Source organism: Cherax quadricarinatus, chromosome 54, assembly GCF_038502225.1.
Source record: "Cherax quadricarinatus isolate ZL_2023a chromosome 54, ASM3850222v1, whole genome shotgun sequence".
NCBI classification, from domain to species: domain Eukaryota; kingdom Metazoa; phylum Arthropoda; class Malacostraca; order Decapoda; family Parastacidae; genus Cherax; species Cherax quadricarinatus.
The window spans coordinates 15,431,332-15,448,831 of NC_091345.1; positions in this window are offsets into that span (position 1 = coordinate 15,431,332).

Consider the following 17,500-nt stretch of genomic DNA (forward strand, 5'->3'; position numbering starts at 1 on the left):
AGTAATTTCCACATATAAATTATCATGTATATCTCACTTCTCAGCTTCAGTGAGTGCATATTCAGGACAATAGGTCATTCCCAGTAATTTAAATGTTTTATTGGCTATATGCGAGCAGTAAATAATTACTGTATCTGTTCCAGTTCTGATATCTACCCTGCCCTGAATGGAGCCGTCAGCACTGAACAATACTCTCAACAAGAGAGCAAAAGCAATTTACTGTTACCAATGGCATTATGTCCCATGTTTTGAAAGTTCGCATTATTCACCCCTATCATATTCCTGACTGTCAAGAATTTTTCTCTTGATACGTTCTTTGGAAAAAAAAAAAAAAGGGTCAACCGACTTAATTGCTTCCAGGTATTTCACGTGTTCGTTTCGTTCCATTTCATGATCCTTTTGGGCCTGTGGGTCACAGGTATAAATAGCCTGGGTGACCAGGTGGTCAACAAGGAAACCTAGTCTGAGACTGAGCTAGGAGGGTAGAAGAAACCTGGAAACAGGTTACAGATGTCTATATGATGAACATGAAGTGCATAATAAACTAACCGTTTTAGCGGCAAAATGAAAATGAAAAAAAAAATCCTTGCAACGCACTTAAGCATCAACAACAATATTTTCATTATAAACTTACACAACATCTTCAGAATCAGAGACTGTTTCCCAGAATAAAACACTATTTTCCAAGCATATTACTTTTTTTTTTGAGCAGGAAAACTTTCTTCCAAAGAAAGAAAACTTTATTACCCAGCACAGCTCTTTCTTCGCAATTAAGGAATTTTCTTCCCGGATATTCTGATAAAATAAATTACTGGCCATCCGTTGTTGACCCCAAGGGTTATCCCCCCCCCCTCCCGAGTCCGGTCTCACACCATGTCTCCTGGTTTATGACCCGATCAATCAAGCTGTTAGTGCTAGCAGCACGCCGCCGCCGCTGCTGCTGCCTTAACAGGATAGTTCACAGTAGACAGTCATCTTCCTGCAGTGAGTGTTGCTGATTCACCAAGACATTAGCAAGAAAATAAGTGTTCTGAAGGACTAAGGAAGCATCACCCTAACAAAGACATTACACTTCACATACTGTTAAAAACTTAAACATAGGCATATATGTCGTGCTTCATGGCCACAACCTGACGACTTGACTTAACTCCCAGAAATAATTAGACATATGCAATACCTGGGTAAACAAAAAACAAAATATTTCTTTCTGCAGTATACAAAACATGGTTTACGTACAATAAAATACTGTTAAGTACAGAAGAAAGCTACTAGCATGTGGTGCATTTCGGAGACTATCATCAGTTTGAAGTCGTCTCGCCAACCAGTGGCTTTTTGAATTCGCTACTGATATATATGAAGGACAGTGGAAGATGAGGTAATCAGTCTCTCAGCCTTGAAGGTGAGAGATGAGGTAATCAGTTCCCAGCCCTTAGTCTTGATGAATCTGGAATTGTCTTGCCAAATAAGCCGATCTTACAATAAAAAAATACTATATAACTGTAACAAAATGTTTAATCATGGAAATTCTGCTCAGCTCTGTGAGGCACACTAACATGTATCTGGACGCCACTTTGATCTAAATGTTTTTGTTGATGTGGACACTATACTACAGCTGCATTTATGCTCTTCTGACACATAAATGAAAGATATTATAAAGGTTGTTATTATTGCATTAGTGTCCGCTGGTGACCTATGTCTCTGGTTTTTATATGATTTATATTTATTATTTATATTTATATTATATTTATTTATTATTTTATATGATTTATATTCTTCATCAGGTTTTGTTTTTGCTCCCGCTAAATGCCATCACCCACTTCCATTACTTAGTACTTACGTTACGCGCCATTACTCATTTCACTTACTTGGCACTTATGATTTATACCATCATCAATTTCTATTAAATGGCACATTGTGGTGCCATCATTCAGTTATCGTTACTCAATATGTTCAACTTATCAAAGTCTTCTATAAGTCATCTATAAGTTCATTGGCATTCTCATCCGAATCTACTATATGACCTCTTTTTCGTAACGTCACCAAATTTACTCATGTTGCTTTTCATTTCCACGTCAAGGTCATTTAATTAAATTATGAGCAACAAGGGGCCCAAAACTTATCCTTATTTAACGCCGCTTTTGACAAGTTCCGTTGTAATAACCAACATGTTCTTGCAAACTCTGCTTCCTATCAGTCAGCTATGACTCAATCCATAAGAGAATTTTTTCTTCAGTACCATGTGCGACCACTTTTTTTTAACAGTCTTATGTGCAGGACTCAAAAGCATTACTCGCTAATTAAATTATCCTCATCTAGGTAACTTCTAATATCGGTTATTGATTCTAATAATTTGTCTACCAATGCGATCAGACTTACTGGTCAGAAATTTGATGGCATGGACTTAACTCTGGACTGGAAGACGAGGATTACATTAGCTATCTTCTACATTTCCAACACGAAACTTGTCTGCAGTGTCATCGAACAAGTTCGCAACTGTTCCGTCTTGTACTCTATTAAGCATCCTGGAAAACAGGTCGTCAAGGTTCTGGGACTTACTGTGCCTGAGAAAATTCTTTCAGATTTGTCTTCACATTCTCTCGCAATTTTAATTCTATAGTTTGATTTAGCTTTTCTTAACCCCCATTTCTTTTAATTTATATATTAATATAAACATATTGGTCCATAAAATTATTCTCTCCAGAAAATTCCTCTCTTCTCTCCCAGGAGACGTTTTAGTATTCTATTCATTCGAGATCATTTTTATTTGATCTAATTTCTCTCTAGTGTTCTTCGGGCAGCTTCTACATTATTTGAAAAAAAAAAAATGTCATTCATCAACGTGTCGGTTTTCAAATCATTTATATGTTTGTAAAATTTCCGTTGAGAGATGTACTAGCCAGGTAACTCCAGCAAACACAAGACAGGTGATCCCAAGTCTATAAATATACTATTATCTACAGAGCGAAAATCTAGTACCTGGACCTGCCTCCCAAACTGGCCGCGTGTGAGAATACGAATGTGTGAAACCACATGTGAATGCATGAGAGCTCATGCGCATGTGTGAGAGCCCATGTGCATGTATGAGAGCTCATGTGCTTATATGGGCATGTGTGCGCGCATGAAAGGCAAAGAGGTGCCCTCTCGTCAATAATCTTCCTCACCCCAGTAGCAACAGCCTTGATAAGACACATGTGATGGCCTGATTACATCGTCGTCACATTTCTACTGTTTCTGTTGCCTCTGTATTTGACCGAAGAAGCCTAATGAGTAGGCGAAATGTTTCTAAATAACTATAGTTATCAACTTGTCAGTACTGTATACCATCATATTCAGCAGAATCTCTATACTTCAGACATCGCAAACCTCGACAGTGATTCCCCCTCGTCATCATTTTCTAAACAGGTGTGTCGAAGCGAGAGAAACGGGAGAAAGTGTTTTGAGACAGTGGGTGAGAAGGGAAGAGAAAGCCAGCCAGCCAGTCACCAAGCTAAAGAGGGTTGAAAGCTTGAAATCTGGCCGACAATCTCCCGTCTCTCCCTTGTGTCTGTACCTCCCTCGTATCCGTCACCTCCCCTCTCTCTTGTGTGTCACTTCCAGTCTCTCCTGTGTCTGTCACTTCCCCTCTCCCCTGTGTCTGTCACCTCCCCTCTCCCCTGTGTCTGTCACCTCCCTTCTCCTCTGTGTCTGTCACCTCCCCTCTCCCCTGTTTCTGTCCCCTCCCTTCTCCTCTGTGTCTGTCACCTCCCCTCTCCCCTGTTTCTGTAACCTCCCTTCTCCCCTGTCTTCTGTAGTTGCCGTAGTTGACGAGCCCTTGCTGGAATGCTTCATGACATCCTCACTTTCCTACTAAAGTCTGCCCCACCAGCTCAGGCTGACAGATTTCAACACTTTGTATGAGCCCCATCCTGTGTGATGGATTATTAAGGGGTAACAAGGCCAGCTTCTGTTCTCACTAAGTAACTGTCATAGAGAAAAGGATGGCAGAACGCTGCTGATGTGTCCAGTTTAGAAAAAAAAATACTACAGATATATGGTCTAGCACGAACCATCACCAACACTCTCTGAAACTCATCCTCCCACACAAAGACGACTTTTTTCGAATTAACCCAGAATAACCCAAGAAACATAAGCAATATGATTTAATTCCTTCGGGGGCATTCATGCCTCTTCACTAGGTGAACCTGAATAACTAACTCATACGTGCCTATTTACTACTAGGTGAAAAGGGATAGCAGATGCAAAATAAGGAAACTTGCCAATACGTCCCGCCAGAAGAGGGTGTTTGTTACGAGCAGAACACACACACACACACACACACACACACACACACACACACACACACACACACACACGCAGAGGTATGATAAAGCTCACGGCTCGGGGAGAGTGACCTAGTAGCGATCAGTGAAGAGGCGGGGCCAGGAGCTCGGACTCGACCCCCGCAACCTCAACTAGGTGAGTACAACTAGGTGAGTACACACACACACACACGCACACACACACACGCACACACACACACACACACACACACACAGGGCCAGGAGCTGTGACTCGACCCCTGCAACCACAAATAGGTGAGTACAAATAGGTGAGTACACACACACACACACACACACACACAGGGTTCAGGGAGAGTGACTTGGTAGTGACCAGTGAAGAGGCGGGACCAGGAGCTAGGACTCGACCCCTGCAACCTCAACTAGGTGAGTACAACTAGGTGAGTACAAACACACACACACACACACACACACACACACACACACACACACACACACAGATTGCATTTTCTTGGACTGCAAGAAGGCGTTTGACACAGTTCCACACAAGAGATTGGTGCAAAAACTGTAGGACCAAGCAGGGATAACAGGAAAGGCACTACAATGGATCAGGGAATACTTGTCAGGAAGACAGCAGCGAGTCATGGTACGTGGCGAGGTGTCAGAGTGGGCACCTGTGACCAGCGGGGTCCCACAGGGGTCAGTCCTAGGACCAGTGCTGTTTCTGGTATTTGTGAACGACATGACGGAAGGAATAGACTCTGAGGTGTCCCTGTTTGCAGATGACGTGAAGTTGATGAGAAGAATTCACTCGATCGAAGACCAGGCAGAACTACAAAGGGATCTGGACAGGCTGCAGACCTGGTCCAGCAATTGGCTCCTGGAGTTCAATCCCACCAAGTGCAAAGTCATGAAGATTGGGGAAGGGCAAAGAAGACCGCAGACGGAGTACAGTCTAGGGGTCCAGAGGCTACAAACCTCACTCAAGGAAAAAGTTCTTGAGGTGAATATAACACCAGGCACATCTCCTGAAGCGCATATCAACCAAATAACTGCTGCAGCATATGGGCGCCTAGCAAACCTCAGAACAGCATTCCGACATCTTAATAAGGAATCATTCAGGACCCTGTACACCGTGTACGTTAGACCCATATTGGAGTATGCGGCACCAGTTTGGAACCCACACCTAGCCAAGCACGTAAAGAAACTAGAGAAAGTGCAAAGGTTTGCAACAAGACTAGTCCCAGAGCTAAGAGGTATGTCCTACAAGGAGAGGTTAAGGGAAATCAACCTGACGACACTGGAGGACAGGAGAGATAGGGGGGACATGATAACGACATACAAAATACTGAGAGGAATTGACAAGGTGGACAAAGACAGGATGTTCCAGAGATTGGACACAGTAACAAGGGGACACAGTTGGAAGCTAAAGACACAGATAAATCACAGGGATGTTAGGAAGTATTTCTTCAGCCACAGAGTAGTCAGTAAGTGGAATAGTTTGGGAAGCGATGTAGTGGAGGCAGGATCCATACATAGCTTTAAGCAGAGGTATGATAAAGCTCACGGCTCAGGGAGAGTGACCTAGTAGCAATCAGTGAAGAGGCGGGGCCAGGAGCTCGGACTCGACCCCCGCAACCTCAACTAGGTGAGTACAACTAGGTGAGTACAGATGTTAGGAAGCATTTCTTCAGCCACAGAGTTGTCAGGAAGGGGAACAATCTGGACAGTGATGTAGTGGAGGCAGGATCCTGCATAGCTTTAAGAAAAAAATACGACAAAGCTCATGAAGCAGGGAGAGTGTGAACCTAGTAGCGACCAGCGATGAAGCGGGGCCAAGAGCTGAGCAACGACCCCAGCAAACACAACTCAATGATCACACATACAGAAACGCGCGAGTGCACGCGCGCTCACACACCTTAAGAGTTGAAGGAGAGCGTGACGATACCTACTTAGGCCGGATAAAGCACAAGTTGGGTGGTGATGTGAGCCTTTTTGTTGCCGCTATGAAGGTCATGACTGCTGCTGGGTGGGTGACTGGTAGGGACAGGATAGAGGGAGGGAGGGCGAAGGAACGGATAGGGGAGAATGGAAGGAGAGGGGGGAATAGGCTGTGGGGAGGGAGGGTTTAGAGGGAGGGACAGAGAATTATGAGCAAGGGAGGAAAGGAATAATGAGGAGAGGTAGGGAGGGAGGAAGAGGTGGAACAGGGATACCTTTGATATACCTTTGAAGAGTTTCGAGAGTTAATCTACTCTCGGAGCCCGGCCATGGGCCAGGCTCGTCTGGTGCTTGCCTGGTCAACCAGGCTGTTACTGCTGGAGGCCCGTTGCCCCACATATCCATCACAGCCTGGTTGATCTGGCCCCTGGTGAAGATACTTGTCCAGTTTCCTCTCGAAGGCTTCTACACTTGTCCCAGCCGAGTTTCTGATATCTTCTGGTAAGATGTTGAATAGTCTGGGGCCCCGGATGTTGATACAGTGTTCTCTTATTGTCCCCACCGCACCCCTGCTCCTTAATGGCTTTATTTTACACTTCCTCCCATATCTCTCACTCCAGTATGTTGTTATGGCAGTGTGCAGATTTGAGACCAGACCCTCGAGTACTTTCCAGGGAGGGGTGGAAAGAGGGGGAAAGATGAGAGGGAGGGAAGGAGGGGAGGAAGCAGGGAGTTTGAAGAAGAGGGGGCAGGAGTCACCACATGCCAGAAGAATAGCCCATCACTGGGTTACAATACAGTAGTGAAGGTTACTGACAACACTGTCTAGCCTGGTAACAATTGTTACTAGGTGGCTGGGGCTCACTACCTACCTGGAATCTACCTTAAGATGTTCTTGGGGTCAACGCCCCCGCGGTCCAGTCCTCGACCAAGTCTCCAGGTGGATCAGGGCCTGATAAAGCAGTGTTACTGCTGGCCCCACGTAATTCAACGTACAAACCACAGCCCGGCTGATCGGATACTAACTTTAGGTATCTGTCCGGTTCCCTCTTGAAGACAGCCAGAAGTCTATGCATGATAGGTGGGTGTTGAATTGTCCCCAGACACTTATTGTATTATCTCTTAGTATAGTCATGGTACCCCTGCTTTTCACTTGGGGTATATTGTACCGTCTGTCCTGATCTTTTCCTTTCGTATGGAATAATTTCTGTATGCAAATTTGAGACCAGTCCCTCTATGATTTTCCGGGTGTAGATTATGATGTATCTTTCACGCCTGCATTCCAGTTTCCCTTGGCAGGTTATATATATATATAAGGAACAGCAAGAGTCTAAGTCAGGGGTTCTTAACCTTTATATACGATTACAACCCCCAATGAACTGCCCAATATGTCCCAATACGGCTCTCGGACATTTGGCCGACGGACACTTCGCCGACGGACATTTCACTGAACGGCCATTTCGCCAACGGACATTTCACCGAATGGACATATGGTCGAACTGGCATTCATCACATAACCTAACCTAATTATCCGTTCGATCAATTAAATTATCTGTTCGACCAAATGGCTGTTGGCGCAATGTTCGGCAGGCCAATTGTAATTCGGTCAAATGTCTGTCGGCAAGAGTCCATTGGTCATCCGTCGGGCCACGTCCATGCTCCCAAACTGTAGAAATCACCATCACCGGTTCTACTAGGTGCCAGTATAACTTCAAAAGATACCACTAGCTTTTTTACTATAAGGATTTAATTATATTTATTTATAGAAAAACGGCAGACTGTTCAGAGATGGAGTTCCATACCCCCATTATTATGGACGCCCCAGGTTAAGAACCTCTGCCCTAAGCACTGATCCTTCAGATATTCGACTCGTCACCCTTGCTCACTGATGCCTACAACAACATGCAATTAATGACCTAATATCAAGCAACACTGCGACAGCAATAACACATCTGGGACGAGTGTTATCACCATACAGGACCAGGAGTGTCATGGTAGTATCTGGGAAGAATGTTATCACCATACAGGACCAGGAGTGTCATGGTAGTATCTGGGGAGAGTGTTATCACCATACAGGACCAGGAGTGTCATGGTAGTATCTGGGACGAGTGTTATCACCATACAGGACCAGGAGTGTCATGGTAGTATCTGGGACGAGTGTCATCACCATACAGGACCAGGAGTGTCATGGTAGTATCTGGGGAGAGTTATTACCATACAGGACCAGGAGTGTCATGGTAGAATCTGGGAAGAGTGTTATCACCATACAGGACCAGGAGTGTCATGGTAGTATCTGGGGAGAGTGTTATCACCATACAGGACCAGGAGTGTCATGGTAGTATCTGGGGAGAGTGTTATCACCATACAGGACCAGGAGTGTCATGGCAGTATCTGGAGAGAGTGTTATCACCATACAGGACCAGGAGTGTCATGGTAGTATCTGGGGAGAGTGTTATCACCATACAGGACCAGGAGTGTCATGGTAGTATCTGGGGAGAGTGTTATCACCATACAGGACCAGGAGTGTCATGGTAGTATCTGGGGAGAGTGTTATCACCATACAGGACCAGGAGTGTCATGGTAGTATCTGGAGAGAGTGTTATCACCATACAGGACCAGGAGTGTCATGGTAGTATCTGGGGAGAGTGTTATCACCATACAGGACCAGGAGTGTCATGGTAGTATCTGGGGAGAGTGTTATCACCATACAGGACCAGGAGTGTCATGGTAGTATCTGGAGAGAGTGTTATCACCATACAGGACCAGGAGTGTCATGGTAGTATCTGGAGAGAGTGTTATCACCATACAGGACCAGGAGTGTCATGGTAGTATCTGGGGAGAGTGTTATCACCATACAGGACCAGGAGTGTCATGGTAGTATCTGGGGAGAGTGCTATCACCATACAGGACCAGGAGTGTCATGGTAGTATCTGGGACGAGTGTTATCACCATACAGGACCAGGAGTGTCATGGTAGTATCTGGGGAGAGTGTTATCACCATACAGGACCAGGAGTGTCATGGTAGTATCTGGGGAGAGTGTTATCACCATACAGGACCAGGAGTGTCATGGTAGTATCTGGAGAGAGTGTTATCACCATACAGGACCAGGAGTGTCATGGTAGTATCTGAGGAGAGTGTTATCACCATACAGGACCAGGAGTGTCATGGTAGTATCTGGGGAGAGTGTTATCACCATACAGGACCAGGAGTGTCATGGTAGTATCTGGGGAGTGTTATCACCATACAGGACCAGGAGTGTCATGGCAGTATCTGGGACGAGTGTTATCACCATACAGGACCAGGAATGTCATGGTCCCGAATCTGCACACAGAAATCACTCCCTACGAAAGTAAAAGACTGGCAGGCGATGCAAAATACCCCAAATTAAAAGTAGGGGCGCCACTGGTACATTAAGAGAAAACACCATAAGTGTCCGGGGCCCAAGACTGTTCAACAGCCTCCCATCAAGCATTAGGGGAATTACCAATAAACCCCTGGCTGCCTTCAAGAAAGAGCTGGACAGATACCTAAAGTCAGTGCCGGATCAGCCGGGCTGTGGCTCGTACGTTGGACTGCGTGCGGCCAGCAGTAACAGCCTGGTTGATCAGGGCCTGATCCACCGGGCGGCCTGGTCATGGACTGGGCCGCGGGGGCGTTGATCCCCGGAATAACCTCCAGGTAACCTCCAGGTACCATCTGGGACAAGTGTTATCACCATACAGGACCAGGAGTGTCATGGTACCATCTGGGACGAGTGTTATCACCATACAGGACCAGGAGTGTCATGGTACCATTGTCACTGACAAAGATGACTGAGATAGCCCAGTAATTCACTGAATAAGTAAAAAAACATTGATGACTTGATTTCCAGTGACCTCATAATTCACTGTAAAAAGTTCAAGTTCTTACTAATTTATGCACATGAGTGGTTAACCTACTGTGCACCGGCAGCTCATCATGTGAGCGGCTAGTTTACTGTGCACCGGCAGCTCATCATGTGAGCGGCTAGTTTACTGTGCACCGGCAGCTCATCATGTGAGTGGCTAGTTTACTGTGCACCGGCAGCTCATCATGTGAGCGGCTAGTTTACTGTGCACCAGCAGCTCATCATGTGAGCGGCTAGTTTACTGTGCACCAGCAGCTCATCATGTGAGCGGCTAGTTTACTGTGCACCAGCAGCTCATCATGTGAGCGGCTAGTTTACTGTGCACCGGCAGCTCATCATGTGAGCGGCTAGTTTACTGTGCACCGGCAGCTCATCATGTGAGCGGCTAGTTTACTGTGCACCGGCAGCTCATCATGTGAGCGGCTAGTTTACTGTGCACCGGCAGCTCATCATGTGAGCGGCTAGTTTACTGTGCACCGGCAGCTCATCATGTGAGTGGCTAGTTTACTGTGCACCGGCAGCTCATCATGTGAGCGGCTAGTTTACTGTGCACCAGCAGCTCATCATGTGAGCGGCTAGTTTACTGTGCACCGGCAGCTCATCATGTGAGCGGCTAGTTTACTGTGCACCAGCAGCTCATCATGTGAGCGGCTAGTTTACTGTGCACCGGCAGCTCATCATGTGAGCGGCTAGTTTACTGTGCACCGGCAGCTCATGATGTGAGCGGCTAGTTTACTGTGCACCGGCAGCTCATCATGTGAGCGGCTAGTTTACTGTGCACCGGCAGCTCATCATGTGAGCGGCTAGTTTACTGTGCACCAGCAGCTCATCATGTGAGCGGCTAGTTTACTGTGCACCGGCAGCTCATCATGTGAGCGGCTAGTTTACTGTGCACCAGCAGCTCATCATGTGAGCGGCTAGTTTACTGTGCACCGGCAGCTCATCATGTGAGCCGCTAGTTTACTGTGCACCGGCAGCTCATCATGTGAGTGGCTAGTTTACTGTGCACCGGCAGCTCATCATGTGAGCGGCTAGTTTACTGTGCACCAGCAGCTCATCATGTGAGCGGCTAGTTTACTGTGCACCGGCAGCTCATCATGTGAGCGGCTAGTTTACTGTGCACCAGCAGCTCATCATGTGAGCGGCTAGTTTACTGTGCACCGGCAGCTCATCATGTGAGCCGCTAGTTTACTGTGCACCGGCAGCTCATCATGTGAGCGGCTAGTTTACTGTGCACCGGCAGCTCATCATGTGAGCGGCTAGTTTACTGTGCACCGGCAGCTCATCATGTGAGCGGCTAGTTTACTGTGCACCAGCAGCTCATCATGTGAGCGGCTAGTTTACTGTGCACCGGCAGCTCATCATGTGAGCGGCTAGTTTACTGTGCACCGGCAGCTCATCATGTGAGCGGCTAGTTTACTGTGCACCGGCAGCTCATCGTGTGAGCGGCTAGTTTACTGTGCACCGGCAGCTCATCATGTGAGCGGCTAGTTTACTGTGCACCGGCAGCTCATCATGTGAGCGGCTAGTTTACTGTGCACCGGCAGCTCATCATGTGAGCGGCTAGTTTACTGTGCACCGGCAGCTCATCATGTGAGCCGCTAGTTTACTGTGCACCGGCAGCTCATCATGTGAGCGGCTAGTTTACTGTGCACCGGCAGCTCATCATGTGAGCCGCTAGTTTACTGTGCACCGGCAGCTCATCATGTGAGCCGCTAGTTTACTGTGCACCGGCAGCTCATCATGTGAGCGGCTAGTTTACTGTGCACCGGCAGCTCATCATGTGAGCCGCTAGTTTACTGTGCACCGGCAGCTCATCATGTGAGCGGCTAGTTTACTGTGCACCGGCAGCTCATCATGTGAGCGGCTAGTTTACTGTGCACCGGCAGCTCATCATGTGAGCGGCTAGTTTACTGTGCACCGGCAGCTTATCATGTGAGCGGCTAGTTTACTGTGCACCGGCAGCTTATCATGTGAGCGGCTAGTTTACTGTGCACCGGCAGCTCATCATGTGAGCGGCTAGTTTACTGTGCACCGGCAGCTCATCATGTGAGCGGCTAGTTTACTGTGCACCGGCAGCTCATCATGTGAGCGGCTAGTTTACTGTGCACCGGCAGCTCATCATGTGAGCGGCTAGTTTACTGTGCAGCGGCAGCTCATCATGTGAGCGGCTAGTTTACTGTGCACCGGCAGCTCATCATGTGAGCGGCTAGTTTACTGTGCACCGGCAGCTCATCATGTGAGCGGCTAGTTTACTGTGCACCGGCAGCTCATCATGTGAGCGGCTAGTTTACTGTGCACCGGCAGCTCATCATGTGAGCGGCTAGTTTACTGTGCACCGGCAGCTCATCATGTGAGCCGCTAGTTTACTGTGCACCGGCAGCTCATCATGTGAGCGGCTAGTTTACTGTGCACCGGCAGCTCATCATGTGAGCCGCTAGTTTACTGTGCACCGGCAGCTCATCATGTGAGTGGCTAGTTTACTGTGCACCGGCAGCTCATCATGTGAGCGGCTAGTTTACTGTGCACCGGCAGCTCATCATGTGAGCCGCTAGTTTACTGTGCACCGGCAGCTCATCATGTGAGCGGCTAGTTTACTGTGCACCGGCAGCTCATCATGTGAGCCGCTAGTTTACTGTGCACCGGCAGCTCATCATGTGAGCGGCTAGTTTACTGTGCACCGGCAGCTCATCATGTGAGCGGCTAGTTTACTGTGCATTCACAGCTCATCCTGTGAGCTGTTAGTATACAGTGTGCTTACAGTTCTTCCTGTGAACAGTTAGTTTATTGTGCACCAACAGCTTATCCTGTCAGCGATAGGAAAACAAGAAAATGGGGTTCTCACAGTGGGTCTCTATCAGACCTCACTGAATAAAATTAACATATTTTAGATATTTTATATATTAGTATCATCATATAGTTTCCAATTATCTATTTAATGCAGAATGTGGAAACAATCTCTAAATTAGATACTTTATCACTGAAAATGTGAGTTGCCAAGTCAGATGATCAAAGGCTCCGGTTGCGAGTCATTATATGACTAAGACCATCATCAGGAAAGACTCGTCCTGTTTCCTGACAAACCTTACCTAACCTAACCTTGCAGGGGTTGTTGGAGTGCATTTCTAAATGGTTGGATTTCTGGGGATCTCGATGTTGAACGAAACACTCCTAAAACTAAATAAATTTAGAGTCCTCCATCACTTAATCTGGACAATAGCCTATTAGCTTCCCTAACTAGGTGACTGGGCCCTGATTACTTTTTTTCCGAAGTCGCTTAAATTCACCTGTTTGGGTTGTCGACGGATTGCTGTAAGTGTAGTTTTTATTTGGACTTGTTAATCACAATTGTCCTGCCTGTAATTAAGCTGCCAACACTTGACTCGTAAAGAAACAAAGACTTTTTCCCTTTGATTAAAAAAAAAAAAAAGGTTTTTGCATTTTGCAATTATTCTACAATATACCAGACTAGTTGGATACTTGCAGTTAGCACAATCTAAACAGTTTCATACCGACAGTGACCAGAGGGTGGGGAGAGAGCTATATGCTTTATTATCCTTCCGTCAATTATCTAGATAATAGTAGAGTTTTTTGATGATAGTAGTAGATAGTACCGACTCTAAATATTCTATCTGCCTTACCTTTAACTTTGATATACGTTTGATGAGTTTCGAGAGTCTTACTACTCTCGGAGCCCGGCCGTGGGCCAGGCTCGTCTGGTTCTTGCCTGATCAACCAGGCTGCTACTGTTGGAGGCCCGCTGCCCCACATATCCATCACAGCCTGGTTGATCTGGCACCTGGTGAAGATACTTGTCCAGTTTACTCTTGAAAGACTTCTACAATTGTTCCAGCCGTGTTGCTGATATCTTTTGGTAAGATGTTGAGTAATCTACCTCACCCACGACGTATCCAATAAAGCACCTGATGTGAGCAAAGGCAAATAAGCTGAAAAATAAGACACGTGTAAGACTTGGATATCTTTATTTCGATAAAATCTTTACTTCGGTGATATATTCAAGTGTTGCATATGTATTTTATTTTTCAACTTATCAGCATTGTATACCAATATGATGAAAGGGCAAACAACTTATTTTAAGTACGTTAACTTTACAATTACTAAAATTCTAGGTAAATCCTGAGGACACCGAACGCGATCAACGACCCTCGGGCTCACTAAAGCAGTGGCTAGTGACCCTTGCAGACACCAGACACTGTCAGCGACCCTCGGGTTCATCAATGCAGTATCTAGTGACCTCTCCGTTGCGATCAGTGTCAAGAAGAGAGCCTTGGTGACCAGAAAGAGAGAGAGAGAGAGATTGGGGCGGGGTAATCTGAGTCAACATGACCTGACCTGGTTGGTGGATGACTTTCTCTACCACAGCCTCTCTCTTTCGTGCTGATTATGTCTCAAACTTCACTGCTTCGCTGGCAAGTGAGCGGGTGAAAGTTGTCTTGATAAAGAAGACTGGTTGATTTATTCTTCAGGAAAAGATAACCTGAGGACAGATACAGTGGCTCTATGACGGGGAAGGGGGGCGCAGGCCCTGTATTTTACTTTAGGCACAGTACCCAGAGCCTATGATATAGTTTAAGATTCCTGAAAATCTCAGACGAGTCAAAAAATAAAACTACTAAATGAAACTTAATAATCTGTTTTAGCTACATTATTTGCGCTGTATACAAAGTATGGGTCAAAACCTTAATTTGCGTTGGGACGAGAGATTAGGAACACTGAAGTGATGCACGCCAGCGGTGGCCTCTTGTAGTACCGCTATAGGATGAATAGCCTCCATATTCGTCTGTCAATAAATACCATCAACTGTAGCAGCGAAAGACAATTGTTACTTCTTGCTGCCCAGCGCCACAGGACCAATGGCGTCACAAAACGAAAATTTTTCCTGAAGAATGAAACAACATCCAGGCGGACTCCAGCCTCAATAACTCAAAAGACTGCGTGTGTGTTTACCTTTGCCTGGGTAAGAATAGCCGGTCCTTCGTGGGTCGTGCAAGTACCCGTAATAGTGTGGTGTAACACGAGTCCTGCTCTGATTACTAATGCAGGACAGACACCTTGTAAGATACCTTGAAAGAGGAAGACGCCCAAAACTGTGTCGTCTAAAATAAGTTATCGTGACATAGGCTCAAGAAAGCGTAGGATCAGTTGTGCACAGAAGTGAAAATGAGAATGTAACTCATTCTTGCGAGAGCGATACCCATGCTTGCTTGAACGTTCCCGGTCATATTCAGCCACTGCGTTGCTACTGTCACAGTTAGGAAGGCCTACTAACATTATTTGAAATATGGTTGAGATTCTTAGCGTAGCCAACATGATTTAGTGATAAGAGTGAGGGGCTAGTGAAAGCAAGAGGAAGCTCTAGGAGTCTACCTGGAGGGTATTCCAGGGATCAACGCCCCCGCGGTCCAGTCTATGACCAGGCCTCCCGGTGGATCAGGGCCTGATCAACGAGGCTGTTACTGCTGGTCACACGCAATCCAACGTACGAACCACAGCCCGGCTGATTCGCCACCGTCTTTAGGCATCTGTCCAGCTCCCTCTTGAAGAGATTTAGGAACGTTTATCCCTTAAAAAAGTTTATAGTCGTTTATTGCAATTATTGACTGGCGTCACCACGATGCCTTACTCTAAGAAAACTTTCTCTCATTCCACCTGTTGCTACTCTTACAACATTGCATAGCACCTGGTGACCCACAAAGACGCACTTTCACCATCACTCATACATAATCACTGTCTTTGCAGAGGCGCCCAGATAGGACAGTTCAGATGTCCCTCCAAACTGAAAACATCCCAATTTCTAGGACTCAAGTCTGGCTAACTGGTTTCCCTGAATCCCTTCACAAAATATTACCCTGCTCACACTCCAACAGCTTGTCAGGTCCCAAAAACCATTCGTCTCCATTCACTCCTATCTAACACGCTTATGCACGCTTGCTGGAAGTCCAAGCCCCTCGCCCACAAAACCTCCTTTACTCCCTCCCTCCAACCTTTTCTGGGCCAAAAATCACGAAACAAGTGATTTTGTATCATTAATAGAACTGCAGCTTGGCCAGGACTCGATTATGTGGTCCCATGCCCGGCCCTGTGAGAACTGAACAAAGTACGCATCACTCTCTCCACTAGACTAGCAATCCTTAAACACCAAGAGCGCAACAGTACTGAGCGTGTTTTTCCTGATGTAAGGACATCCGTGGTCGTGGAGCCTCAGAGACTAATTTCAACCTCATCCTGTTTAGTGTACCAGCCTTCAAGAACAGTCTATATATTAAAGAAATCACGAATTAAGTGATATATATATATATATATATATATATATATATATATATATATATATATATATATATATATATATATATATATATATATATATATATATATATATATATATATATATACAAAATTGGTGTATGCAATAATTTCGCAAAAATCATTCTGTGCCCAACGAAAACAAATATATTTCATTGTTTATTATTAAATTATTGTAAACTTACCTAAAATATATTTAGTTGGATTAGGCTAAATTAAAAAAAATATATATGCACCGTAAGAACATACAAACATAAGACTGGAGGAACATGGCTGTCCCATACTAGGCAGGTCCTTCTCAAACCCAAGTTCTACTCAGGGCAGGAGAAATATCAGAGAAATAACAAATACAAAGCTCATTTACGGCCCGCATAGAGCCAATAAAGCATTGAAATTACTGGGAACGCCTTAATTAAAGTCTTAAATATGTACTCAATGGAGAGATAGATAGATAGATAGATAGATAGATAGATAGATAGATAGATAGATAGAGAGATAGAGAGAGAGATAGATAGAGAGAGAGAGAGAGAGAGAGAGAGAGAGAGAGAGAGAGAGAGAGAGAGAGAGAGAGAGAGAGAGAGAGAGAGAGAGAGAGAGAGAGAGAAAGAGAGATACATGACAATATATACCTGGAAGGTGCTTGAGGGCCTGGTCCCAAATCTGCACACTGCCATGACAACATACTGGAGCAAGAAATATTGGAAGAAGTGCAAGATAAACCCAGTAAAAAGGAGGGGTACAGTGAGCACAATAAGGGAACACTGTATCAACATTCGTGGTCCCAAATTATTCAACATCTTACTAGAAGATATCAGAAGCACTTCTGGAACAAGTGTAGAAGTCTTCAAGAGGAAACTGGACAAGTTTGTTCACCAGGTGCCAGATCAACCAGGCTGTACTAGATATGTGCTTGCCTGGTTCACCAGGCAAGCACCAGACGAGCCTGGCCCATGGCCGGGCTCCGGGAGTAGAAAAGCTCTCGAAATTTATCAAAGGTAAGGTATATCACTACCAAAAATATTTGCCTAACCCATTTAGAATGGTACCCAAGGAATAAGCTTTGATAACCCG